The sequence below is a fragment of the Osmia lignaria genome, chromosome 10 (genome assembly GCF_051020975.1).
Source record: "Osmia lignaria lignaria isolate PbOS001 chromosome 10, iyOsmLign1, whole genome shotgun sequence".
NCBI classification, from domain to species: domain Eukaryota; kingdom Metazoa; phylum Arthropoda; class Insecta; order Hymenoptera; family Megachilidae; genus Osmia; species Osmia lignaria.
In genome coordinates this window covers 10139964-10165952 of record NC_135041.1, presented here as the reverse complement: position 1 = coordinate 10165952, position 25989 = coordinate 10139964, and the positions used below count along the sequence as shown (strand labels likewise).

The 25989-nt window shown below is 39.1% G+C and overlaps 1 protein-coding gene across 8 annotated transcripts in view; it reads left to right on the top strand.

Annotated features, from left to right (window-relative positions):
* Nucleotides 1-25989, top strand: part of kek5 (leucine-rich repeat, immunoglobulin-like domain-containing kekkon 5 protein) — a 239796-nt gene that overhangs the window by 114447 nt on the left and 99360 nt on the right. For 4 of the 8 annotated variants that reach the window (XM_034339824.2, XM_034339830.2, XM_034339823.2 and 1 more), the window contains 2 exons: nucleotides 4794-4867; nucleotides 24827-24866. The gene's annotated coding sequence lies outside the window, so the exon portion shown is untranslated. The remainder of the gene's footprint in view (nucleotides 1-4793; nucleotides 4868-24826; nucleotides 24867-25989) is intronic. The other 4 variants (XM_076690723.1, XM_034339828.2, XM_034339826.2 and 1 more) reach the window with 3 other exon arrangements.

The window sequence follows — 25989 nt, the reverse complement described above, 5'->3', positions numbered from 1 at the left end:
AGAAGATAAAAAAAGTGCACTTGGTCGATAATCCTCTCGTTTATATTACTACGCTGGGGTACAGTTTCTCCGTGTTTCGTGGCGTTTTATCCCATCTACCTCTTCTCATTCACCATTCTAGAATTACTGTTTCAAAATTATTGCAGTTAGTGCAATTTTATTGCAACGTTCAATCACTGCAATATAAAGAAAGCGGAACAAAATTGCGACTAATTTTTGTCGACGATAATAATGGCATCCTGTGTAATGACTATAGAGGTGTTACAAATTGTTGCATCGGTGGGATAAGGAAGATTAAGGGGAACAATCCGTCGATCCTCTTCATTCTGCGATACTAATCGCAAACAAGATTAATTTTCACGCAGCATGCCGTGGACGTTTAGCGCTCCTTGGATTTACGACGAAGCTCGACTCCATAAATTCCGTTCATGCGTGGAAAAGTGGCGGAAAAGCGAGAAAGAGAGCCGAGATGATGGTTCCTTCTTTTCCTTTCTTCCTCGTTCGCTTCTTCCTCGATGTTCGTGTTTTCATTTTCCCGGATTATCGAGAATTGATCGGATGAGGAAGTTATGAAGGGTGCAGGCGTGCGAGATTAGAAGGCTTCTCTTTCTCTCTCTGTGTTACGCGATATCCTGCAGCCGAGCGAGAAGTTTTCCCCCGAAATGAAACCGGAAACGCCTGCAACAACTTTCGGCCAGAATACTGGCGAGTTGAAAATTCAACGCGTTGTTTAAGTTCCAGTTAATTATTATCGCTGTGTGCTTCCTAATATTCGGCGCGATTGTTTTGCGGCCTTTTTTTTTGCAACCTCGTTGCACATTCAACTCGAATTGCGGGCAAATTAAAATTGCAACTCGAGGCTCGCGTTTTTCGATTGATCGTACGTTGAAACCAACTTTCTAACTATTAATGATTATTCTTCACTAAAATAATTTTGAATAATGTGTTTGAAAATCAAGATTTTACCTGTTACGTACTAATTACCAAACTGTGTTTCATCGAAATAGTTTATTATGTTTCATGGAAACTTTTATGCAAATAGGTGAATATCGCGCAAAAATATTAAGTAAACTTATTATTCAATTCGGCCGTTCTAGAAAAGGTTGAATGTTTCAGAGGAAATCCAGAAGGGGTATGTAAATTTTGTTTGTTTCCGCGGAAGAGTTGCAGAAAGAGTGCATTACATTTCATTTACTCCCGTTTAAATTACCCCGCGAGAAATATCTCCGGGCACGTTTTCGAGACTCGTTTCCGGCTAGTCGTGCCTCGACGGTAGAAGCAATTTTGGCACCCCCGAAGGGTGAAAGAGGAGAATTCTCTCTTTCGACGACTGAAAGAGTCGATCCTCCGGCAAATTCGAAATTCTCGTTTCTTCCTCGAGCTTTCAACGTTAAGATTTGACCCGACTTCACGAAATAGAGTAAAACGTGTCTATAAGCTCCCGCTGTACAGGGTGAATCATTTAAACGGAACGAAAGGCAGATGAATAATTCCTTGGATATTTGAATTTTTCACAAGACTAATTCTTACCTTGCTATTCTCTGTTCCGAATAATTCGTTGGAATCGCAGAACGCGGTTCCGTAATTCGAGGAAAATAGAGAGCATGTGCGAATATGAAAACGCGATGCGTTGCGGAGAAGAAAGAGTACTACGCGGTAGCATAACGGCGCGAAACGAAGCGTTCTTCTCCAGCTTTTTCTTGTAATTTTTTCCGAAAACTCTAACGTACCAGTGGCAACCGGTGTTCTCTGAAACTTCTGGGAATTACATGAACGCGTTGTCGTAACTGGTTGCCGACTCGCAAATGGTTATTGCTCGGTCTGCGTGCAGCGAGAAAAGGGGGTGAAAATACCCTAGCAGAATCTAATTGTTCATTTCATCGTTGAACAAGAATTTTCGAAACGTGTTCGGGTGAATTTTCAAAATCCACGTTACAGATATTACGCTTCTTCCTAATTAGTTGGTAAATTTTCAGTTTCAATTCGTATAAAGCAGCTACTGTACATTTGGAGAATTAAAAAAAATATATTGGTATTTTCATCAAATAATCCGTATCACTCTTCAGGGTGCAACGTCAACGTAAACCCTACCGAAATTCAGAGGTTCGTTTTTAATGATTTCCAGCGGGAATCAGCTCGTTTCAGCCGCGATAAGCGAAAGGATATGATGCGAAGTCAGGTCAGACATCAAAGAGTTGATGATGTGCAAATATTTGATAGGGCAAATTTAGTATTACTCATGTGAATCTGTAACCTGCATGCTTTGCATACTAAATCCCGCAAATTAGGTAGTTCCACTGCCAATCTCTCGGTTCCAGTGCATTGCTAATCATCTGAGAAAATGTTCGTAATGTGAAATATGATGAGGTTCAAACTGACAAGAAGAATCTCTTTCACATGAAAATTGAAAAATCACTAGTACAAGGAAGAGGCGTCATAACAATGTGACAAGTTGTAACCTAAACAAACAAGGAGGAGAGTACGTTGTTTGAGGTGCTTGAACAGACGACACAATTTGCCATCTTACAATTAGTGCAAAATATACAGAAACCAAAGTGTCGTACGTATTGTTAAACCAGCTTAAACATCTCAAACAATACAACATCCCTGTTTACGATTCCTTCAAGAAATTAGCCATTCCTAAACTAGTTTGATCTAATTGCGGTGGTAATTGATACGAGTAGATTTTCGAAAGCGTCTCCTAGGTGCACATTAAACAAAAAACACGATACTAGAAACATAAATTTTATTCAACATTTTCTGTACATTTTTATTCGTGAATCATGGCACAGAAATGCAAGCAGAAAAACCAGAAACATGGTGTATAATAAGGGTGCAAACGAGCAGTAACGAAGCCGAGCTCAGTCAACGCGTAATGAAAAAACAAAAGAGAGGGAAAGAAAGGAAAGAAAATAAAAAGAAACAGGAAAAGGAAGGATAGAAGTGACAAAGAAATAGCCAGAATCTCTGAAAGTTGTCGCAACTGATCCCTTCCGCTTTATACGGCTGAAAACGAGGTCAAGAAAATGCAGCGGAAAAATTCGCCTCTGCCTACGTAGACGCGGGAGATTTTCCTCTGGAAGGAGTAGAAACTGGGCCGGCAGCCTCGTTATCGAATGCTCACGTTCTATTTTCTTTTTTCGCTGTCGGTCGCACGACAGACGCGAGACCGAGGAAAAGAGCTTGGATGCCACGGCAGGAGACCTTCGACCCGAAAAATATTCTCGGCTCTCCTTTGAGCACGCCGGTAGAGAAACTGGAAGAACGATGGAACGAAAGGACGACGAGGAATATAGCGAGGGACGGTGAATGAGGGAACAGAGTGGAAGTCTAACAAGACGTTGCGATTCGAGATAAGACGAGCGGTTAGCTTATGCCGTGGTTCGCGTTCAGGCCCTCGTCTAACCCAGCAGCTTCATCACACGCTTGATGAACGAGGCGGTGCTGCGCCGACTTGCAGGAAATCTAACCGCTCTTCCACTATCCCACCTATCCAGACATCGAGGAGAGCTTGGATGAATCGTGCTCGTAGCCGATGGTCAGTGAAAACGAGGGTAAACGGGAAGGATGATACCGAAACTGCAGTGTAGTAATACAGAAAATACCATAAGGCGTTAGATTCTAACTCTTAGAGCTCGTGCTCTTAGCTATCGCTTGGGTTTAGAAGTTTAGAGTTTAAACTTTGGGCGAAGCATATTCGATTCTGTTAGTTTTAGAGGGAAGCTTAAGATAGCTTAGTGGTTAGAGCAGATAAGTGGACGATCCAGGTTCGAATCCCGCTTCAGCGATTCGATCAATCAAATATTTTTCCCGCTATAATTTCGATCTTAAACTTTTTCAAAACCATCAATCTTTCCTTAAGTGACTAACGATGAATCCCAGTAGATTGTAGAAATGTAAAAAGTATATAAAGAAACCGACTGCATCATGGAAAAGCAGAAGTGATCGAATAATTAGTTTACACACGTAACCAAGGTTCGTTCGTTTATCCTGATTCCGTTGGTTTCAACTTCCCTTCGGCTTTTTCCCGCACGTACATGCTCACACATGATCGCATGCAGTTTCACGTCAAGATGCGCACTCGAACGGGCGAATGATGGATCGAACAGGGCCTCTGTGTACCTAACCAACAGTAGCTACCCTCCGCAATGGCCATTCTATCGTTATCGCTGGTGAAGATAACGATACAGTCTTAACCCGACTTCCTTGGCCTACGTCAGCCGAGATAGAGCATGCCCGCCTTATATTCCCTCATTCTCCCACGCGTGTCTCTTCGCTCGTTCCTCATTCTTTCGTCGTTCCTCTGTGACGTTGAAAACAGGTAAACGGGTAGACACGGCTAGTTGAATACGCCATTGTTATGGCCACGGGAATGCTCTTCTTTCGTCTCGAGTGAAAATCCATATCGTCGCGGTTCTTCGTACGTGGAAATTTCACCCTCTACCCTCTGGCATGTTCTCTTCGGTTGGCTTAACGTTCCATCGCTTCGCGTCCGTTTCGCGTCTTATCGCTAGGCACCGGAGGCGAAGTAGATTCTCCACCACCCCCTCGAAAGAGCCTACCGTACCGTTGCAACCCTTCCTTGATCGAGAATCAACCCCCAGTCAAGAACTTGTATCTCGTGCTACTCGTTCTTTGCATCAACCCCTTTCCCGCGGTGATTCTTGTGTGACTTTTGCAAACAAAGTTTGATAATGTTTGATAAATGATTTATGTAGATTTAGATAATAAGCTATCTTTATTTAAATTTTATATCATTTTCAGAAAGTTATTGATTTATGATTTGATTTCAGTTGTAGGTGGATGTAGAAAAAGAAAGTGAAACGAAAAGGGAAACCTCCTATGGCAACTTGTTTCAAAAAAAATGGTGAGCGAATAATTTCCTTTTTATTTAAATTTCATGGGAAACGAAAAGAAATTTGTAAAATTGTTTAACAATAGCTGATAATATGATATTCAACGGTAGAGTTTAAACGAACAACGCGATGAGGACAAAAATGCTTTATTGATGCATTTATTGATGTATATTATCTAAGCGTAAGGTCTCTGCCCCGAGATGCGATTTCATTTTATCCGTTTCCATCGCGATGCTCGCGTTACAAAATAATTGCATGAAATCACGTGGAACAGCGTTTCGCTGGATTATGCGTTAACAACGATAAAAACACAGACTTCGATAAATTTTCGCAATTCACACGGGAGGAATTTAAGCATCGAACTCGGTTCCAACCAACCGGCTACGCGATGAAAAATTGTTGCCGATTTCGCTTCGATTCGTTGTAAATTTAAACGTTTAATCGAGCCGAACGCGAGCATTATATTGCTTTTATATGGAGAAATCTGCCGCGTATTCGTTTCGTTAAAAATCAGCTTGCCTTGTGCTTCTGTAATCATTTTCAGGATCATTCGTTCCGCGGCAACGATTCCGATAGATTCTTTGTCTCGTTTTCATGTATGAATTCATTCGCGTAGAACAAATCGTTTCATACAAAAGTATTTGAAGTCATACCTTCGTTCGGATCAAAAGGCTCTTTAGGAAAATGCTGTAAACCTACGCTATGCAATTCTCGATTCTTTCTTTCAAAATGATAAAATTAGGGTACTTCACCCTCTTTTGTCAACGGAAGTGTGTTATATAATCTTGACAGTAACGAAGTTCACCATAAGGTCGCCACGAGCCGCGAATTTCCACGGTTTCCAAACTATTTTTCTCCGCTCGTAAAAACCAATAATGGGCCGCAAACCCATCGACTCCGACCGTTTTAATGAAACTATTATGGCGTTTCACCGCATCACGGTTAACCCGCGATAAAATAGTTGGTCGTGACGTGTTATTGCCGGGTCAGGCTAGCGGTTGAAATTCGTCGCTTCCAATAATCGTCTCATTAATTCGTCTCTCGTGACAAATTCGTCTCCGTGTCGCGATGCAACTACGCGTGTACGTTTCGCTCGATACATACACGGCAGTTGGTATTTTTCCGCTTGAATTTCATCCCGATAGCCGATTATAAAAGACATTCTTACTTGCTGCACACATCGTGTTTTCGTTATTCAGTGATATCGCTCTATAATTCCTCTCCGTTCTAATTCATGATTAATTAACTGTTCGATAGTTCTACATATAAGCGTACGATTGAAAGTCTATTGAAATGGAATTTCCAAACGTCAAACGCACAATTTCACATACGATTTCATCATGAAAGGGATTCCGGACAGTCACAACGGCAGTTGTAAGGATTCATCGAAGGTAATGGTTCGCGATTAATTGTCGTTCATTGTTATTAGGGATCAATTATACGTGATCAAGCATCGGTCGTTATTGGCCCGATTCTCTGAACGGGTTTCATTGCTCGAATTGCAAATACGGACGGTTCTATGTCGTGGAAGGTTCGATTACTAAATACCATCGTAATAATATCGCATGCTATATTAAACGCGTACCAGGTATTTTCGCGTGTACGTTGACGCGGGCATTCTACCTCGGATGAATGTATGCACAGCTATGTTGCGTATCGCGCATGTCGCATCAAATTCGCGAAACACCATGTCTAAGGCTCGCAAACAGAGAATTCGTGAGAAATGTATGTATATCCGTCGACTGTCCCGAGGAAAATTTCTGGCAAGGAAATCGTCTCATAACGTCTGGTGCTATCTTCTCCGACGCATGTATGCAACCGATCTTGAGTATACGTCTGATACGACCGAATTAACGCACATAACTGACATTCTTTGCTTGGAACATTTGATACTCTGTTGACCTAACTTCTGGGAGAGTTGTCCGAGATGAAAAGACCAAGAAAATTCCTAAAGTTTATAAGATTATAACAGAATATTAAAATCTTACGTTTTGACCGATGTTTATAGACGATTTATTCTTCTGCAAACTTATCTGTGTACATTTGTAATACAAAAAGTGTACGAAATAAAAATCCAAGTATTTTGTTCAAAGTTGAACAAATACGTTGAAAAGTCGTATGAACGTTTCGACAAAGGGAGTCCCTCAGACACGATACCGATATTGGCAAACTGACCGTGATTGGCAAACTGTGGATCGCGGAGCAATAAAAGGCTCCATTGTCGGGCGAACCAACAACAGCGTTTTTATTCGTAATGGAGAAGTTAGCAACGCGGTACAGAAGCTGAAATTTTTACAACTCCACGCGAACGAACCGACGCTTTTTCGGCGTTGAATAAAAATTCCACGTGTCAGATCTCGTGCGTATTTCCTCCCATAATTGTAAAATATACAGCAGACTTTTTCGCGGGGAAATCGGGTCGAACGAGCAACATCGGGATAGAGGGGAATATTTTTAATTAATTTCCAACGATGAAAAGGGGCGAACGCGATGTTTGCATTTTCTTTGAGAGCACGCGATGTTCATTGCTAAACCACCTCAAAGCTATGCCTTTTGATGCCCTGAAAATTAAGTGCGCTATGGTCAGATACGTATCGCGAAACTCGAACGTAATCGAAAATAAATTTTTATCGCTGAGAAGAAGATTTATGAAAAAATATCAAATCGGGGCAAAAATAATTTTTAAACGAAAGACTTTTATATAATGAGGAATATTAATATCTGAAGGGAATAGCCTTAGAACATGAAAATAAAAAGGAGGCTAAAGATAAATTAAACTTACATCAAAATTACATGTTACCGATAATAACATGGGGTGCATAACTGTGTTACTGTTCGTCGTAGTTTAAATATAAAACTTCCGCTGTAAAAGTTGAGATTACAGCGTTTACAATATTCATTCATGGTTACACCATCAAAACTTTGTGGGTATATCCATTGTCCAGATATTAAGTTCGTCAATTTGACAAGTTCTTTGCAAATTATAAACTCTTGCTGAAAAAATTATTTTATAATTAACATGATAAGATGTTCTATGGACAGTAGTATAGGTTCGATATTGTAAGTGGTTTTTATTATCCGTCGAAAATCTTCTTTCTTTTCTTCTTTTACGACGACTCGTTTACCGTAACCACGGATACCGATAAGTGTTCTACGAGATCGTTTACGTGCGGTCGGATCTAATGATGTATCATTAACATATTATATAGGCGCGCTGGCATGTCGACGGTGACTTATTCGAGGTTTACGAGCCAGTCGCAAGGCGGCTGGTGGCACATATTCTGAAACAGTTACTGAAAATTTGCATGTCCGTGCACGACGGTCTAGTGTGAACCGGACGTAAAAGAATTATTATTCAAATCTAACCTATTTTCCCGACACGAACTGCCGGGGCCAAATTAGACGCGAAACGGTCAGTGGTTCTTGGAAAGGGTGTACATTTTAGGAATCCCTTTGATGACGTTTAACACAATAGTGTCATCAGGGGATTGTCTTTGATGGCATAAACTTTGTACAATTAAATAATTAGTAATAGAAAAAGAAGTGTTAATATTATATGTAAGTATTAATGCTGGTAAATTAGTATTATAAATACTCAATGATTTATTCGACAAAAATATAAGTAAGCTAACTATAGGTAATTAACTACAGGATAATTAACAGCATTTGGTATTAAATGAAGCTTTCTAAACTTCCAAAACATTAATTCACTCGTAATATTGCAGCTTCAGAGTTTACGAGGTTTTTTGTTTAGTTTTGGACGTTGATGGCGGTATTACATTTGCGACGTTAGAGGTTGAACGTGTTTGCATGCCCACAGAAAAGTTTTATGCGCTTCGGTTTCGTGTTTGAACCTGCATACATAACTCTTTAGCCATATTTTAGAAAACATCATTTTCCTTCTAGTATATCACATTAAAATTATAGTTAGTTAATCGCTATAATTCAGTTCATTAAATTTCATGCCAGAGTTAAATGAGAATGGCTTGATGAACAATTACTCTAATTATAATATTAACATTTCTCATTGTAAAAGGCGTTCGTGTGTTCATGTTCGCGATATATCCGATTGTTTTTCAAATTTCTGCTTTTACAAAATGAAGTAATACAATTGCTATTGCTGCATTTTATTTTCACCCTTTTCTAATTAGCTATTAGAAGCAAGTAATTACCATAACGTCTTTGACATATCGCGAAAAATCGTACGGTTTGTATATCTCCCTCAATTTCATGGATATCGGTAATAAAAATTCGCACGATATCGGTCGCGTTTCCTGTCGGAAAGCGATAGCTTCGCCATGAACAGAGGCATCGTGCACGGAAGGAAGGAAATCCGCTGATACGTGAAAGCGCAGATGGATAAACCGCGCCGGGGACACAAATACCTTGGAATCCGTGTGTAAATCACGATCCATTAGGGGTTGCCTATCGATAGTTCCGCACTCGGGAAATTTCAACGACGATGTCCCGGGAAATTAAAGAACTGCTCGCTTTCGACGAATTCCTAGATAATTGAATCGCAATGAAAATTCTTTATCTAATTAAATGCATTTCTTTACAATGTTTTAAAAATCTGAAAATCTCTACTATATTATACAAAGTTTAATTACGTTTGCGTGGTCAACGACCGGATTACCTTCGAAGGGTTAAGTACGGTGGGGGTAGATCTGTACAGTGCAACAAACGCAACACACGTACTCAAGGATTATTACAGCAAAGGAAGCCGTAAATGCAGCGTGCACCATCGTTTCAACGTAAACACGTGCGAATCTCGTCGCGGTAACGACTCGATAACGAGCTTAACTCTACATGCGTCGTCGTTTCAGAATGCTCTGTAAACGCGTCGTCGAGATTTTTGTCGAATATTTCACAATAGAATTCCGGGATTTTGTAGGTACCCTTTTCACACGTTCGCTCAAGTTGATTCGTCCTCGTTTGACTGCTCGCGAACGAAGCGGAAAGGATCTCGAACGTCGAACGTTTCCGATAGATCCGGCGACGAGGATTACCTTACAAACCGGATGTGTATCCTCCGCGAACGAGATGGAAACCGATTGATACGCCATTGTCAACGTTTCAGCTGTGATGTATTCATGAAAAGTGGGATTGGAAATTCGAAAATGGTGATATTTATTGCAGTCAATTTTATCGCGTCACTCGATTGAAATTACCCGAATACGCGCGTGATACTTAGTTAATCGTGATGGAGTACGTGTCTCTGATCATCGGAGGGTGGAAAATTTTTGCAACTCGCCCTTATCACTTGCGGCGAGTCGCTTCGTCGAATTTCAATTCGCTTTATCGAGTACACGGCTGGATAGCCGCGTAATTTCTATTGTCTCGACGCACGTTACTTGTGCACGTGCGATTGAGCTTCATCGTGCGATCAAGTCGCTCTTGTTGCTTCGGGAAACTGGGTAAATTTACGATCATGAGCTACTTTTTCCAACTGCAAAACGAAACATCAATTATTTATATTAGAATTCTTTTTCAATAATAGAATGTGTTATCTGGGTTGCGATAAAAATGAACTCGTTCAATTTCCACTATCCGAAAATGAACGCTAGAAATAAATACTCGAAAATCTAAAATAGTTTCCTGTCGACATTTGAAATATGGTTCAAGCTTTAGTTACACTTTGACCTCGTGTCGGTGATGCTTCGCGTTCGATTGAACTGGTTGTTTAATAATTCATGCTTGAATTGTCTCTCTATATCGAGCTACCGTATTGAATTCACGGAGAGGCTCGTTCTTACGGCTCTGATACCACAAACGCACTATCCTAATCGATATTTAATGCAATTTGCATGGATGGTCATTCAGATCGGCCGGCTGCCCCGTTGTTCCCACAATCATTCTGTGATTTCCGCGATACAATAACAATTGGGGTCGCGCAACTGCTACGTGATACCGACAACACTAGGAAATTTGTTATACATCGTTGCGCAGGATGAATTTCGTGCAATTATTTTTGAAAATCTTTCATTTCTAATTATCATTTTTCATACGTTGACAGACTTTTTCGTAGAACGAAGATCCATAAATTTCACATAAACGAAATGGTTTGTTGTGAAATAATTAAATAGTAAAGTTCTATTTAATCAATTTAAGAAAGATTTCACAAACTCATGATTCATTTATTCTTATGATAGATAACGCACCGTTTGCATCTAACCTAAAAAATCTGTTCGCTACGTGGAACCGTTGAGAAAATATCGGAACAGAGGTTTGATCGAGTGGTTATTCCGTTCGCTCCTTGACCTTCCTAGCGTAAAATCCAGATTTATAGGATACTATTAATTTCCAGGGTGAATCCGGCTTGGCAGCCACGTTCGCATGTTTCATGCTACGTTGGGTAATCAATTGGTCCGAGTATGATTAGCTCGTAAAGTTGTAGAACGGTAGCACCTTATCGCGACGCCTCCGTGCTGTCTATACGTCTGAATACGTTTAACGCTCGACTTGCCTACAGGTCTTGGTGTAATAATTGAGCTATACGGATATGGATACATTGACGAATGGTGGAGTAAGTTGAGTGTCTAATGGAATTCATTCGTGTCTCGTTAACGTGCCGTTTACCCCCCGATGGTGATCGTTTCCTGTTCATTTCGTTTCATTCATTTTACCATTCAAGATCTTAACTTCGCAACGTTTCGATTTTCTTTTAAAAGTTCCTTCAGATTACAGACATCAAAATGTTAAAAATATTGCAAACAATAGGATTCCAAAAGCAATTCTTGTACATCCGAAAGCTATTACCAGCGATTTCATCTGAAAGCACACGTTCGCCTACGTGTAAACGAATTTCTATCCCATTTCATCTCTTCATAGCTCTGCCACTCGAACGTAGGAAAGTGCGTGGAGCAAATAACCAACGGTGTGCTGCGAGTATCGATCGAAATTCTCGTGGAAAAACGACGCCGGTTGCTCGAGGGTGGTGCGATGGGTCGGGAATGATTTCTGGGGAACCGTTCTTCAAAAGACGTATCGTCTCTGTTTCATAGTTCTTGTCTCTCGAAATATTAAAAACCGTTTATCAGAGTTCACTCGTGTGTGCTTCCTCGGAGCGTGCAATGTGTGTCCGCCTCCGAAGATCAGCCAGATGTATCGTATATTTTTCTTTCCTCGCTTTTTTCTACCTAGATCTTTTTTTTTCCTTTCCTTTGATACAGAGACTCTCCGGTTGGTGAAATTCAAAATTACCAACTCGAAAATTCCAGATTCGCGAAACGAGCACGGCTCGCAGAAAGAAAACCAGCCAACCAATCTTCCTGTGTACGTTCGCTCGCTCAGCACCGAAGCAGATTGAGGCTGGCTGCTGGAACTCACATAGTTACTCGGCTTGCTTGCTCGAACATACGCGTAGATGTACACACACACACAGATCGCTGATTCTGAATTCACTTTCCAGACGAGTTCACGAACCAATTCTTGACTTCCCAGCTATTTCCTCTCTCGCTGAAATACTTAATCAAAGCAAAAGAGGCGCGCGCCAATCTCGAACGGTGGGAAAAGTTGAAGAAGGGAAAACGATAGCTGCGTATACGGGCCGAAGGCGATGATCGTGGACCGATAAACGTTCCTTCTTCCGGCCTCAGGAACGAATCTATTATTCGGGAACCTAATTACGTGCCTCCCTTGAAATCTCGATAAAAAGAAACATCTTACGCCGAGAAAGAAAGGAAGGGTACGCGATTCGCAGCTCGAAGGTATTGATTTTACGCGTACACCAAGCTATCCGTGATTACTTAATGAAACTCGCGAACAAGGTGGAGATATTTATTTTCGATGCTATAATTAATCGGCTGAAGGTCGAATGCAATAATCGAGATGAAGATTTGAGAAATCTTACAAAAATTTTATAAGCTGCATAAATAGCTGCACAAATGTTCGCAGTCTACTTATTATTATAACACCGACGTTTCGTACGAACCAAGCGAATAATTTTCCTCACGTCCGATACAATTTTCCCCGGCTGTTAATTAAACCGCGCTCAGAACTTTCGGATCCCAATTAGCCTCCTTAATCGGTCGTTATCGAACGGTGCCAGATCCGTTCGTCGATTCTTTACCCTCCTACGCCGCTCTTCTGACGGTGGCCGGTAGTTGCGGTTTGCAAGACTGGTGTAGTCTCGCGACCGAGGTGGCATCGATATTTATTGCATTTAATACCGGCCGGCTCGCGTTTACGTTAATTGCACCGGTTCACCGCTGTTCGATGCGGTTACCGTGCCGTGTAGATCGCCACCAAGACGAGGGATAATTCTGAAACCGTCGGCGAACAGCTTTCCCAGAAGGCCTGCAATCACGGTGAGAGCCGAGAGGAAGACAGAGAGTCTCGCCGTGGCTTAATCCTTTCCGTTGCAGTGCCGTTGCTGCTTCCGATCGAACAACGCCGCCTGTCCGACGTACAATTAGTAGAGCGGAAGCTACTGGCCGGCCCGGGAGTTGACAGCTAAGCACCGTTCCGCTTAATATGTCTACTTAACGGCTTCTCTTGTGCACAAGCTGCAACAACGATCGATCCACCGTGGATCGGTCCTGGTATTGTGTGCAACTGAGAAATGCACGCGCGCGAACACAAGAAGGGCGATACTACTATCACCTTTCTCGAAAGACGATTTTCTAGTCGAATTCCAAGGGTACAATGAATATCAATTTAGGTATGCACGATGCTCTCCTTCTTAAGATTTAACTCGCCCTGCCCAGTTCACAGAATGATTTTTTAAATCCGTGAACGTCGTAAAAAGGTAGAATTTTTAATTGAGGGAAAATTCTACAAGGTTGTTCCCGACGGGCAGCTAATTGTATTCTTTAATCTTTGATTGCTTGCGTTCTGACAGGAAGCCTTGCCTTTTTACGTGATTAGCAAAGGAAGCAGGGATCTAACGAGGTGGTCTACAGGGGATGATTAACTTCACTGTTAATATATCTATTTACGAAGTTACCGTGAAGGCGTGGAAGCTTCGTTATTGCAGCCTCGTTTAGCGTAGCTTTAATTTTTGTGTACAGAATTCGTGTCCACGAACCTGCCAGCCAGGAACAAAGGTAAATTTAATTCGCTCGGTTAATGCTGTCGAATCAATTTTGCTTTAACGCTGCCGCTGGCAACGTTTAATGAACTCGATCCCGTTAAAAATTCCTGAAAGCTTCTATGGAGCAGACTTTTTCGCTTGGATTTCATGAAATTCAGTAAACGATACGGCTGTATCCGGTATTATTGTTCTGAACATTAATTCAGATCAAAAATAAATCATCTCTTACCGTATTTGTGATATTTTTTTCAATCTTTATCATAGAATTTGGGCAATTATAAAAGAATATACGCGTAATTTCATCTCCAAATCCAATAAACTTTCGTTGCATTTTTGAAAATCTTACGTTTATCCTTTAGCTAGGTAAACAATATCATCGCAAATCGATATAATCGAGCAACTCGATTGCAAGGATTACCCCCTTTGGTTTTAACGCATTGAAGCATCCGTGCTTGAAAAGTTAAATAACGGAGGAATGATTTAACCGCAGGATTTTATAGAGGACTTTTATATTTTCTACCGGTGGTTAAGTTGTCTGTCAACGTTATTTGAGTTTCAAAGAACCCATCTCGACAAGTATCCTTCAACTTTCTGACCGATCAGGGAAATATAAAAGCTCTCTTCGTTCTGAACTGATTGAATTTTTCATCGTCAAGGATACTTGGTAATGCGTTATATGAAAAAAGAGATGGGGACGAAAAATTCAATAAATAATCGTTAAACGATAGATGTATGTACATACAGTATTTAATACACGCAGAATCGGTACAATGTTTCAGGAAAAAGTTTGCTGCTTTCACTTGTTTACATTTTGTTGATTGCAACAAACGCGACAGTGTATCAAGCAAAAAAAAAGAGTAATTTTTTTATTCAACACGGCGTTGTTCATTTCCAGGGTGAAACGTTTAAACGAACACGCGAGGATTAATAGCAGAAACGTGGGTTATTAATTTTTAAGTAAACACGAAACTACGCTGTTTGCGTTTAACGTTTCATTTACCCCGGATATTCCAGTTAACTGGCTCCGAAAAAACCTTCCAGCATGCACTTTAATTTTGTAACTTTTTACATTCGAACGGTGTATTGGGACAGGAATGACATGTACAGTAGACATGAAAAAAAAAATGTTTTTTATTTTTCAAGAGAGAGAATTTCATTTTTACAAGAGCTGAAATCGTGCGTAGAATGATAAATAAATATTATGACGGGCTCATCATTCCTTAAAATAACCAATTTTAACGCGACAGCGACGTAGAATTTCCAGTGTAAAATTTCTATGAATTTAAATTGCTGATTCACTCGGTGTTTGTCGATCGTGCAACGTAGAACAGTGATGACGATGGCGGTGAAAGAGATTTCGCTCAAGAAAGGATAAAAGTCTGCAGCGAGAGTCAAGGGTGATGCTGAAGTAGCTCTATTGTTTGATTTTCTTCCGAGTGGTCGTCTGAAGATGATCACTCGGGGTCTTTTAGACACTGCTTTCAACTGTTGCGAACACAATTTTACTGTATTTCCTAGTTGATCCTAGTAATTACTTATTGTTTTACGCAGGTGCCTCTTTAAGAACACTCCCACGATAAAGTATTGTAGAAGGATCAAAACTAACAATTTATTAACAACCTTCACATTATCGAAATCATTAGCGTCTGAGAATTTTATTTCGTATTATTTAATCTTTTTCTTTGTCAGAAAGTAAAAGTACGTAAAAGTTCTAAAGCTTTTTATGACATATTACGAGAAATAGTGTTTAAAGTCTCACCAAGATTTTATTGTTCCTTTTGGAAGGTCTAGATTTTCATGACTAATTAACTTTAATTTCTCTTAAAAGTTAACGAGAAAACTTTTCAAATTGTCGAGTGTTACGAGTAAACGATGATAGTGATAGCGGGCTTCTTTCACAATAAAGATCATATTTGAAATGTCACCGTGTTTGTCTCGCTATTGACTGACCAACAGAGATTTCCGGGGACCGGAAATGAGCGAATAACGTTCTTCTTTTCAACGACCTTAAAGGTGTACGTCTGAAAAGAATCGGTCGTTATCTGATGAAAGAACTTCCTCGGACCTGTAGACGAGCATAATTTAAATTAAAACCATTTAACGCGTTAAATCGTCGAGATATGCAATAAGGAAGCGGGAAAGTTGGGACGTAAATTTCTCATCCCCGTTCGCGAAAACAACTCTCGTAAAAGGAGTATTTTGCGAAAGCACTTTTAATTTCTTAGATCGTGTTATATAACTTGGAAACGATTAAGTCTTTCTTCAATTTTTTATAACATCAACAAACTCTGTTTATCGCATTAAAAATTTACTATTTACCGTGAAAAATATTTGAAAAATACAACATTGCACCTCATTTAAGAGAATTAAGAGAGAATTAATATTAATTATATTAAGAAAATTATATTTCTGAATTTGTTACGGTTTTCTGAAATCAGTGTTAAATTGAATAATTATAAACAACGAAGCAATATATTTTTAAATTACTAATAACATTTCTGTACGGACACATGAATTATGAATATTTTAATTAAGAATTTGCAAAATTCGTAAACAAATTGTTTACATGTTTATCTAGCAATGTTTTCTCCTTTTTGCGGGCTTTTCAACTCCCGCCTACAAATCAATTACGAGAACACCGTGTAACGATAACGCGAACACCCTGTACATACACAGATTATGTACAATACCAATTACGGGATACGCGTAATGCTAACCTACTGTGTATGGTGCAGACTAATTACGAACATCAATCCCACTGGTAACGCTGGAAATCTGTCGATCCATGATCATCGATAAATCCTTCTATTGCAAACACTAAATTCTCGCAAATTGGGCTTTTTCACACTCTAAACTGAATGATTTGTAATTAGCCCCGTACTTGCAGTGACATAAAAACTGTATAATTCATCGATATATCCAGATCGACATGAATTCTGCTTACACTCGATTCAAATAAAATATGACCGTATTTCAGTAAATTAATGGGACGTTGATTTAAGTTCTGGACACTTTAGTAATGTTTCAAACCATTTGCCTAATCTGTCTAATTATTCGAGTGCTTTGCAGAGATACTTAACAAATTTTCGAAGTAAATTTCTGTTTTTAAACCAAGCTTTGTAAAAGGAATATTTCAATTCATGCTTTTACACGAGAAAGCACTTTACGGTTGATTACATCGTCATTACAGTTTCACTTCACTAAATTTCGACTTCAATTAGTAAAATGATACGCAAGAGTTAATCGTTTATCACGCTAAATAGGTGTGAATATTTTGCATGAATAATTTTGCATTTCCAGATATTCATCTCCGTGCTACTTTCGTTTTTATTTTTCATTCCCGTTGATTCTCGACTCTCACCCTTGCATAGCCTCGCACTTTATGAGCGTAGTTTTAGAATCTAGTGTCGCCCCTTTGGATAAACAACTTACACCCGGCAACGAGCTTGATAAATTTCAAAGATTCACAAAGTTGCTCGCACCGCAAGAAACATTACACCGATGATCTGGTTGACGTCTACGTAGACGCAGCTTTTCCGCTTTTACGAGATTACTTTGGGAGGGATGCCATCTTCAACGACGTTGTTTATCTCTGCTTTGTGGGAGAAATTAACACGTTGATTGCCACAGTAGAAATACCAGCTGCGGCATATTGCGATATAGATTATTCAAAGGTACTACAAATTCATTTTTTTTAAATCTTGTGCTCCAAGTTTCTTCCTCGAATTGCTAGTGTAATTTCCATGCTGTTCAGAATTCTCTCCTTTTCTCTGTTTTTTGAATTTTATACAAATCAAATTTGTCTCTTGAAATGTTTAGTTGATAGAGTAGATAATAATGAAATGGAGAATCATACAACATAAGATTAATTATGAAAATCTCTAAAACATCACGGTGTGCAGTCAACGTGTTAACCTTTAGGAATTGTGGAGCTAATTTTCTTGAAAGTGGGAAATTGGAGCTTGAATACATGGAAGAAGAACGAGCAAAACGCAATCAAGAGTCGTATGAAATAAACTCGAGTTGCAACGGGAGCATATTCGAATCTCATGCATACCCTGTCTGTGAAGTTTACTACGTATGGGTAGGGAAAACTTGTATGGGTGGCTACGAGTCGCAAAGGAACAGTAAAATACTGGAAAATATCGAGGCACGCCGACAAACGCGAATGTTAACGTAACTGGAAAATAACTAGGTAAACGAAATTGGTACAGGAATATTCGTTTTATACCGTACACGTTAGCAAATTGCAATTTTCTGTTATTGTCCTATAACGAGCACTCGATACCTACTTTTTAATTATGATTTATACGATTTATTTCTGAAAATTTCATATAATTTCACATAATTTCATACAAATTTATTTGATTCTAACAATTTACGTACCTGTATAAATTAATTAATTAACAAAATTCAGCTCAATGTCCAGAATGTATAAAATTTAATTCTCAGAAATTAGAGATATTAGAAGTAATGTTATAGAGCATCAGATAATCGTATTAACTCGAAATTATATGTGTAAGAAGCATGAGCATTCATTGAAGATTAATCCTTTGAGATTCGAGTCCTTTTCGCTCTTCCGTTCCATTTTAGGTGCATGATTTGATACTTCAATACCTCAGTATATGTATACTATGATAAACTGTGGATTAATCACAATATTGCAACAAATATTTTTGGAATTATACAATAAACATTTATCTCCTTGCCACAAAGTTACCAACTTTCAAATTGAAATTAATACATAATACGAAGAATAGAAATAAACTGAGCAACGTTCAGGCATTTCTCTGGAGAGCACTTCTCTTTTCGACTTTTCTTTTCAAGTTTCGCATAATCGCAGCGTTAGTTCCGGCGACGTTAATATCGCCGTATAAAAGTAGTCGTGGAATTTCAAGCGCGCGATGTGTTTTCGCGGCCGGCAAAACCAGAGAAATTCTATTTCGACCCAGGCCACACTACGCCGTCTCGTATTGCATGCCTGAGCTGCAAGCTTCTGAGCAAACTCGTGAATTAGAAATAACGTGAGCACGCCTAAGCAAGCCTATGACAGACAGGCGAGGATATTTCATCCAGCCAGCCCTTTCTACCCACTGCCGGAACTTCGACTACGTAACATTGTAAACTACGTAATCTTCGGTCGGTCCAGAGGTAGAATTTGTAAATTTCAAGCAGGAAGAATGCGGTTTCGAGGTTGTTGAATGAATTAGCAGCCTCGATCAAATCCAAACCGAAATTTCCCCAAAATTCATAATATTTATTAATTTATTTTCGAAATACCCACGGATAATCATTCGTGAATTGCGCGCGTAATCTTCGAAAAATTCGGTCGTTTGGCGTGATCGAATTTTTCATACATTCGCGACAGAAGGCATAAAAATTGAAATTTTTATTGAATGAATCACTCGTACGTGGTAAAATGAAAAAATAGTGGAAATGTGAAAAGCGTTCATGTAACGGTAGAATACTCTAGCTCACTATTGTTGTCAAAATGAAGGATCGAGGAGTACTTGAAAGTCTTCGCCCCGTCTTGTTGTTCAAATACACCGGCGCTGTTTGAGTTCCATCGAAACTATTCAAAATATTGTGAATAAAAATGTGCTTATGTGATCATCATGCTACAATCGCCATTTCATAACAATTGTTATTAGACAATTGTCATCAGATCGTACAATAACGTGAGAAAGGAATTTATGTTACTAATTGTATGAAAGATGAATTGTTAAAGATTCCACCCTCTATTATAATACCACATGCATTTATGTACCTTATGAAAATCCCCCCCCTCAGCTGGTATGATACGCGTTTCAAGGAAGATATAGTGGCCCATTATTAAAGTTCACGCGGCAAGCTTTTGCTTCGAAGTTTACATGTAACAGAAGGTGGCATGTTCTCGAGGAACACCGTGTTGGAAAATGTATAAATTCGCGCTTAAATTTTCCTGCAATCGTGTTAGGTATCCTCGTGATCCTTCTGCTTGATGGAATGTTATTATTTAAAATATACTCCCGTCAACTCGTCTCTTCAAATATAAGAAATTCTAAAAGAGAGTATATTCTTTCCATTATTCACGATTCCATGAATTCAAATATCCTCGACTATTTTTTAAAATATTTATTAAAGTATAAATATAAAATGTCTACGTAAATCATGGTAGACTATCATTAAATTAAGCTTGTTAAGTTAACAGCTTGAACACGGTGGCTGAAAAGAACAACAAGTTTTTCAATAACTTGTTAGGAAGCCGGTTGTGTCATGTTGTCGATAAGTTAGTCACTCGAAACTTTATAAGTATCGAGGAACGAGTTGCAAGTATCAGGTTGTGTTTATTGCAAGCTTTTTAATTAAATTCGATGTATATAATGGTATTGATCATCGGTGACCTCCGTGGTAATCAACTTGTTAAGGAAGTTTTGAAGCAGTAACCGAGTTGCAAAACTTTCAGGTACCAACCCGAACTGACCTGTTATAGCATGAAAAGTGGCCGCCGTTAATCTCACTTTTAAGTACACTTCAGTCTATACATATTACAGAACTTGTTAAACTTTATTCACTTTCAAACAACCTATATCACGTCGAATTATTATGCTTACATTATTAAATTGGCAGCATCAAAATTCTTTTACCAATGAAATTTTTAATTAAAATATACAGCATTTGAATTAATTGTAATTTTTCCGTTTTTTTTTTGTTGTATAACGATTTCGTAATTTCGGTATTTCGAATTAAATAAATAAATGAATTCCTAATAATAGGGGCAATAGATTCCAATGGAAATTCAAGTGTCACGAAGGGGGACTCCGACAGGTAACGCGTTAAAGGAAACGTCGCGGGTGCTGTAAATCTTTGATTTCGTTTGTAACGAAAATAGAGGGAAACTAGAACATGTTTCAGCATTCTTCAGTAGTCATATTCTCTCTCTACCCAATACTAATGTTATTTATGTTTATCTCGAAGTTAACAATAGCATTCTCCATTTTCTCTGTCAATCATTGTGACAATAGCGATTGTATTTCCTCGCAACTCAGTAGATTTTTTTATTTTACCATCTTATCTTTTATTAACGCGTATGTCTAATAATAGATATAATAAAATATTTTTAAAGCATCTTCTACTTATCATTTTCCTTGCTTCGATTTTTCTATTTAAACGACGACTAACAACGTCCGACGGTTTTCTGAATTTATTCTCACTGAGGAAAGATTCTCTGCGGTTCTCCGTTTTCTTTTTTTCTTAATTTAACTTGTTACGAAAAGAGCAGGAAGTGTGCTAGAACGCAATCGATCGCGACCACCGTCGAGGCTCGCTCCGTTCTTCGTATCTTCACCGATGCAGTGCTCGATGCAATTTACGTCTCTGCACTTTGCGTGGACGGATATTTTAGCGAACTTCTTTCCCGGCCAGAGCACGTTATATACCCGCTTCTTCAGCGTGTGCGTATAAAACTTTCAGACGAGGAAAAACCGGATGCTTCATGCAGATATCTATACACTTATCCCATCAACCTTCTCTTGCAGCCGGCTATTGATGTACCATGTTAGAGATGCTTTATAAAACCTCATTGCAGAAATGCACCTTTAAAATGCGAACACATTGAATTTTATTATTGAATACCTTAATTGAATACCTATAATTTCAAGTAGAACGGCCATCATAGAATAATCTTTTATTACAATTTATCACCATTAATCAACCAATCTTCTTTTTACAAAATACTCGTAACAGAATCGAAAGATAAGCTATCTAATTTTACTCTTTATCATTGATAACTGACTCAAGAAACAAATTTTACGATACAGTGTGACGTTCTGTCAGAGATATGTAGTACGTTCGCGTGGTTGAAATATCGGTGCATCGGGAAAGTTGAAGGAATTATTGCACAACGAACACAAAGGCGAATAGGAAAAATAGTTGGAAAACGAGGCGAGCAATCGGTGCGATTGAACCAACGGATGTGCTCAGTAAGACGTGAGTAAGCCGCTTTATTACCAACCGAGCGAAAGTTAAGTCCGCTTTTCAGACTACCCCGAATCTTTCTTGAAGTATCGATTAACTTCTCGACTGCGAGGTTTAAAACGCGGCCTTAAACAACGAACACGGGAACACTGGGATTTTGTAAAATCCCCGAAGAGCCGCAGAAAAGTATCGATGCACCATTGTTTGATAATTGTAATTAAAAATTGAAATACTATATCCTGTAGTATTTTAACACGTTTATTACATCATAGCCCATTTCTTTTTTTTATAAAATAATACATAGAGGCAGAATATACCGTATAACTTAAAAATACAGTGGAGTGGGATGGGTGGATGCGAGTGGATCGACATTCTCGAACGGGACGTGATAATTTAGTGAACAGTGGAAAGAGAGAAAAGGTCAGGAGAAAGGGGTGAAGAGGTGAAGCGTCAACGACGCGCTGGAATTCGAAGCATTCGTCGAACGGGAGCATCCCATGGCAGCCGATGAAAGGAGAAACTTCGATCGTTTATCACGCTCGTTTCGAGGCGCCAAGTTTCGTCCAAGTTAAACTGTTTGGACGAACATGAGGCACGCGGATTATGGATCCAAATCGTCGATTGTTATCGTTCGACGAAGTTTCCGTACCCTTAATCCCGCGTCTTTGAGGGAACGCTTCGTGACCGTGCGGTTCCTCGCGGCATTCAAACTCACGCTACGGTGCATCCCTAATAAAACGAAGACCTTAAATTATGCGCCATCGTCCTGGACACGGCATTCTAGTACTTCTTCCTCTTCTTCGTACCCTTATTTCTCCTCCATTACTCTCGGCCACTTGTCGTTTTCCCGCGCTTATCCGCAGGAACATCTTGGCTTTTTGAAACCATCCTCGAGCGGAGTTTTTTGTGCTATTCTCCCGGTAGTCCATTGGACGTCGAAGTACTCGATCGTTCCTCATTCGATGAAGCAACCCCTTCACTTATTCGGAAGTCCTTTACTTCGTTCGCCGATGCTTGTTAGAGTTTGTCTGTGAATCGTAAATTTCACGATGTAGAGCGTTCTAGATTCTTAAATTTATTGCAGTAGAAAGGATGGATTAAGATAAAAATTTCTGAGGTAAGGAAGGAAAAATTAATTAATGATTACTATTAAAACAGTAGCCCGAACTTGCTATGGTAACGAAGAATTCTTATAAGAAGAAATATGGCTCGAGGGCTTTAAATTACCTCTTCCACTATACTATGTTTCTAACATTCACTTAGCTACTTCGTGCCTTGTTAAACATTTTGCAACTGGCTACGTAAAAAAGATGTTTACATTTTCTAAATAAGTTCACGGTTAATTGAACGTGATAATACGAAGAGTTGCATTATTTACGTTCTTCAAGTTCTTCGTTAGTAATACACTTTACTTGTATTTACATCAATTCCTCGTGGAAACGCTTCGAAAGGCTTTTTGCCGCTTCGCCGTCTGCATATTAGCAAATATTTTCATCATAATAACACAGTTCCGTAGCTGTTCCTTGATACCAGAGGAAAGAAATCTGCACAGTAGGTCAAACAATTAATCAAATTACGGAAGAGGTTTGAGGTCAGCTCTGAATATTCAATTTTTTGTCGGTAACGCGTTAAAAAACCCATCATATATTCGTTTAATCAGTTAATGAATTTCTTCACGCACGAGAAACAACGATCAATCAATATCGTTCATGAACTCTTTCTCTCCTTTGCATTTTCTAGGAATTAAAATTACATTTCATTTGCTACGTTTCATTCGTATTGCTTCACTTTTTTTTTATTAAAGCTGCTACAATTTCACAAAGATAAGCAACAATATCGATGTTTAATTTGATCGAGCTTTAATTATAACTGCATCGGTTTATACGTCGATTAATTTATTGGCAATTACGGTACATTTACATAATTTGATGGAGGTATGTTTAATAAGGAAATATCATTGTTTATGCTGACCACTTGGTTGAACAGAACGCTGATGCGATAGCAATTTTTGAAATTACCTAATTAGTATTTAAAATAGAGTAAAGAATAATAATGTAAAAATATCCAACTATGTATATAGAACGAGCATGAACAAACTGTCCTGAAAAATCATTAGAACATCATCGGATAAAGCGTATCATTCCGTCGAAGTAACTGGACGATCGTTTCGATCTTAATTACACGATCGTGTATTTATCTGGCAGAATTCACGCGCTATCTAGCTGGTAATTAAGCGGTCGGCGAAGAACGTTGAGAAGCTATTAACTCGCTGCTCGGCCAACGAGGCAAGGTCCTTGGATTGTTGCTATACTTTCTTGTGATAATGGTGAATTAATAGAGAAGCAGTTAGGGTGGTCTGGTGGGAAAAGTTCTCGATATCCGTCCTCGTCGTGGCGGGAAGCAGGACCACGAGACGGTAGACGGTTAATTAAGGAAACCGTTAACTGGGGAAGACCGACTTATCTGCGACGATTGGCTGCTAAGTTACCCAACGGAGCAAATGTTTCAGAGTTTCAATCAGCTTCCTACTTTCCACCCTTCCCTTTTGCCCGCACCATGGAATAGCTACTTTGCAGTCGTAGCCATAAGACGTTCTTGAATGCGATTATAATAAATTCTTCGTTGAAAGTTGCCGAAGCGCTCGAATCCGCTTTCGATGATAATGGCCGAAGGAGGATGGGACCGTGGCGACGAAGGGGACCGTCGTCGTCCCAAGCGTGCTCCACTTTTCAATCTTCGATGTTGGGATTACGATTTACATGACAACCATCAGGCTTCTTACCAGGATGCTGAAGACTTTCATAGATACATCGTCATCTTTGTGTCTTGTTTCAGCAATTTACCTTTGATTTTGCGCTAAATAGCTTCGATTATTATATAAATTTCTTTCCAGACTAATTACCTGATCTTGATGGAATGAAAGATTTTATAATTCTTTAATAATTGTGTGTCTAATATCTGATTTGTTTTTGTGTTTCAGGTGGTTGCATAGGATTCGTTTAAACAGAGACTACATGTAGGTGAGTTACTTTTTTCCATTTAAATTTACATACATATCTAACGTGAAAATTTGAAGTTATCTGTAAGTGATTTAGTGAATGTAAAAATAGTCGAAGTTATAGAGTTACAATGAGTTACGATTCGCGTCGCAGAGATTGAATTTTTCATATGATTTTTTGTTGAAAATTGAATACTGCTTGCAACCGTGTTCGCGCGGAATATTTCCGGCATTGGTTGAAATGCGATTTCCTTACGGCGATCACAGTTTTCGAAAAATACAATCCCACGTGGAATTATTCAAATGTTACTTGGTGGACCGCATTTTTTTTTTTTGTTGTTGCTATTTCGATCAGAATATCCGTAAAGTGCCGAAAGCTATCGGTATCGAATTCGAGTAACCGATGAAGAAAGAACCGCACGATGGAAAAACAGCGAGAATAAGGAGAAAATTATTTGCGGGTTGGTTTGATAGCTGGCGAAGAGAAACGAGGTCGTCGTCGTCGTCGCCGTATCCTATTCGTATCAAAATAGAAAAGAATTGTCTGTATCGTTGGGCTAACGATGCAGTCAGCCATCGTCGTCGTTCTATAACTCCTGGGATTTAACAAGAGAATATTTTCTTCGTGCTCCTTCGGGACACAAATCATCGCCGGAACAGGAAGGGCGAGATCGTATTTTTGCACGGACATATTTCTAAGGGGTTTAATTAAACGTTATTCGATGAAATTTTGCTGAAACGTTTGGCCGGGGATGTGTAATTGAATTGGAACCGGGAATCGTTCACCCTACACTTTACGACTGGCAGTATTTCAGACTTTTCAATTATTAACACTCTGACGAAGGCATGTTTCTCGAGATCTATAGGTTACGTAGCTTCATCTTCATTTTTAAAGCTAAAACAAGTAGTCTACCGATAGAACTATATTTAAAACCTTCAAAGTTTCTTGTAATCAATATGACTCACGCTGTTTGATTGCAGTGTATACTAAGCTCTATCTTTCCGAGAATTAATTTCCTTTTTTCATTTGATAACTTCGTTGACATCGTTGTCTACGATATTCGCTGTATCGCGTCAACGATAGTGTATATCCAGAATATTTTAATTGCGCTGCGATATGCATACAGAGATATAGAATATTTTCG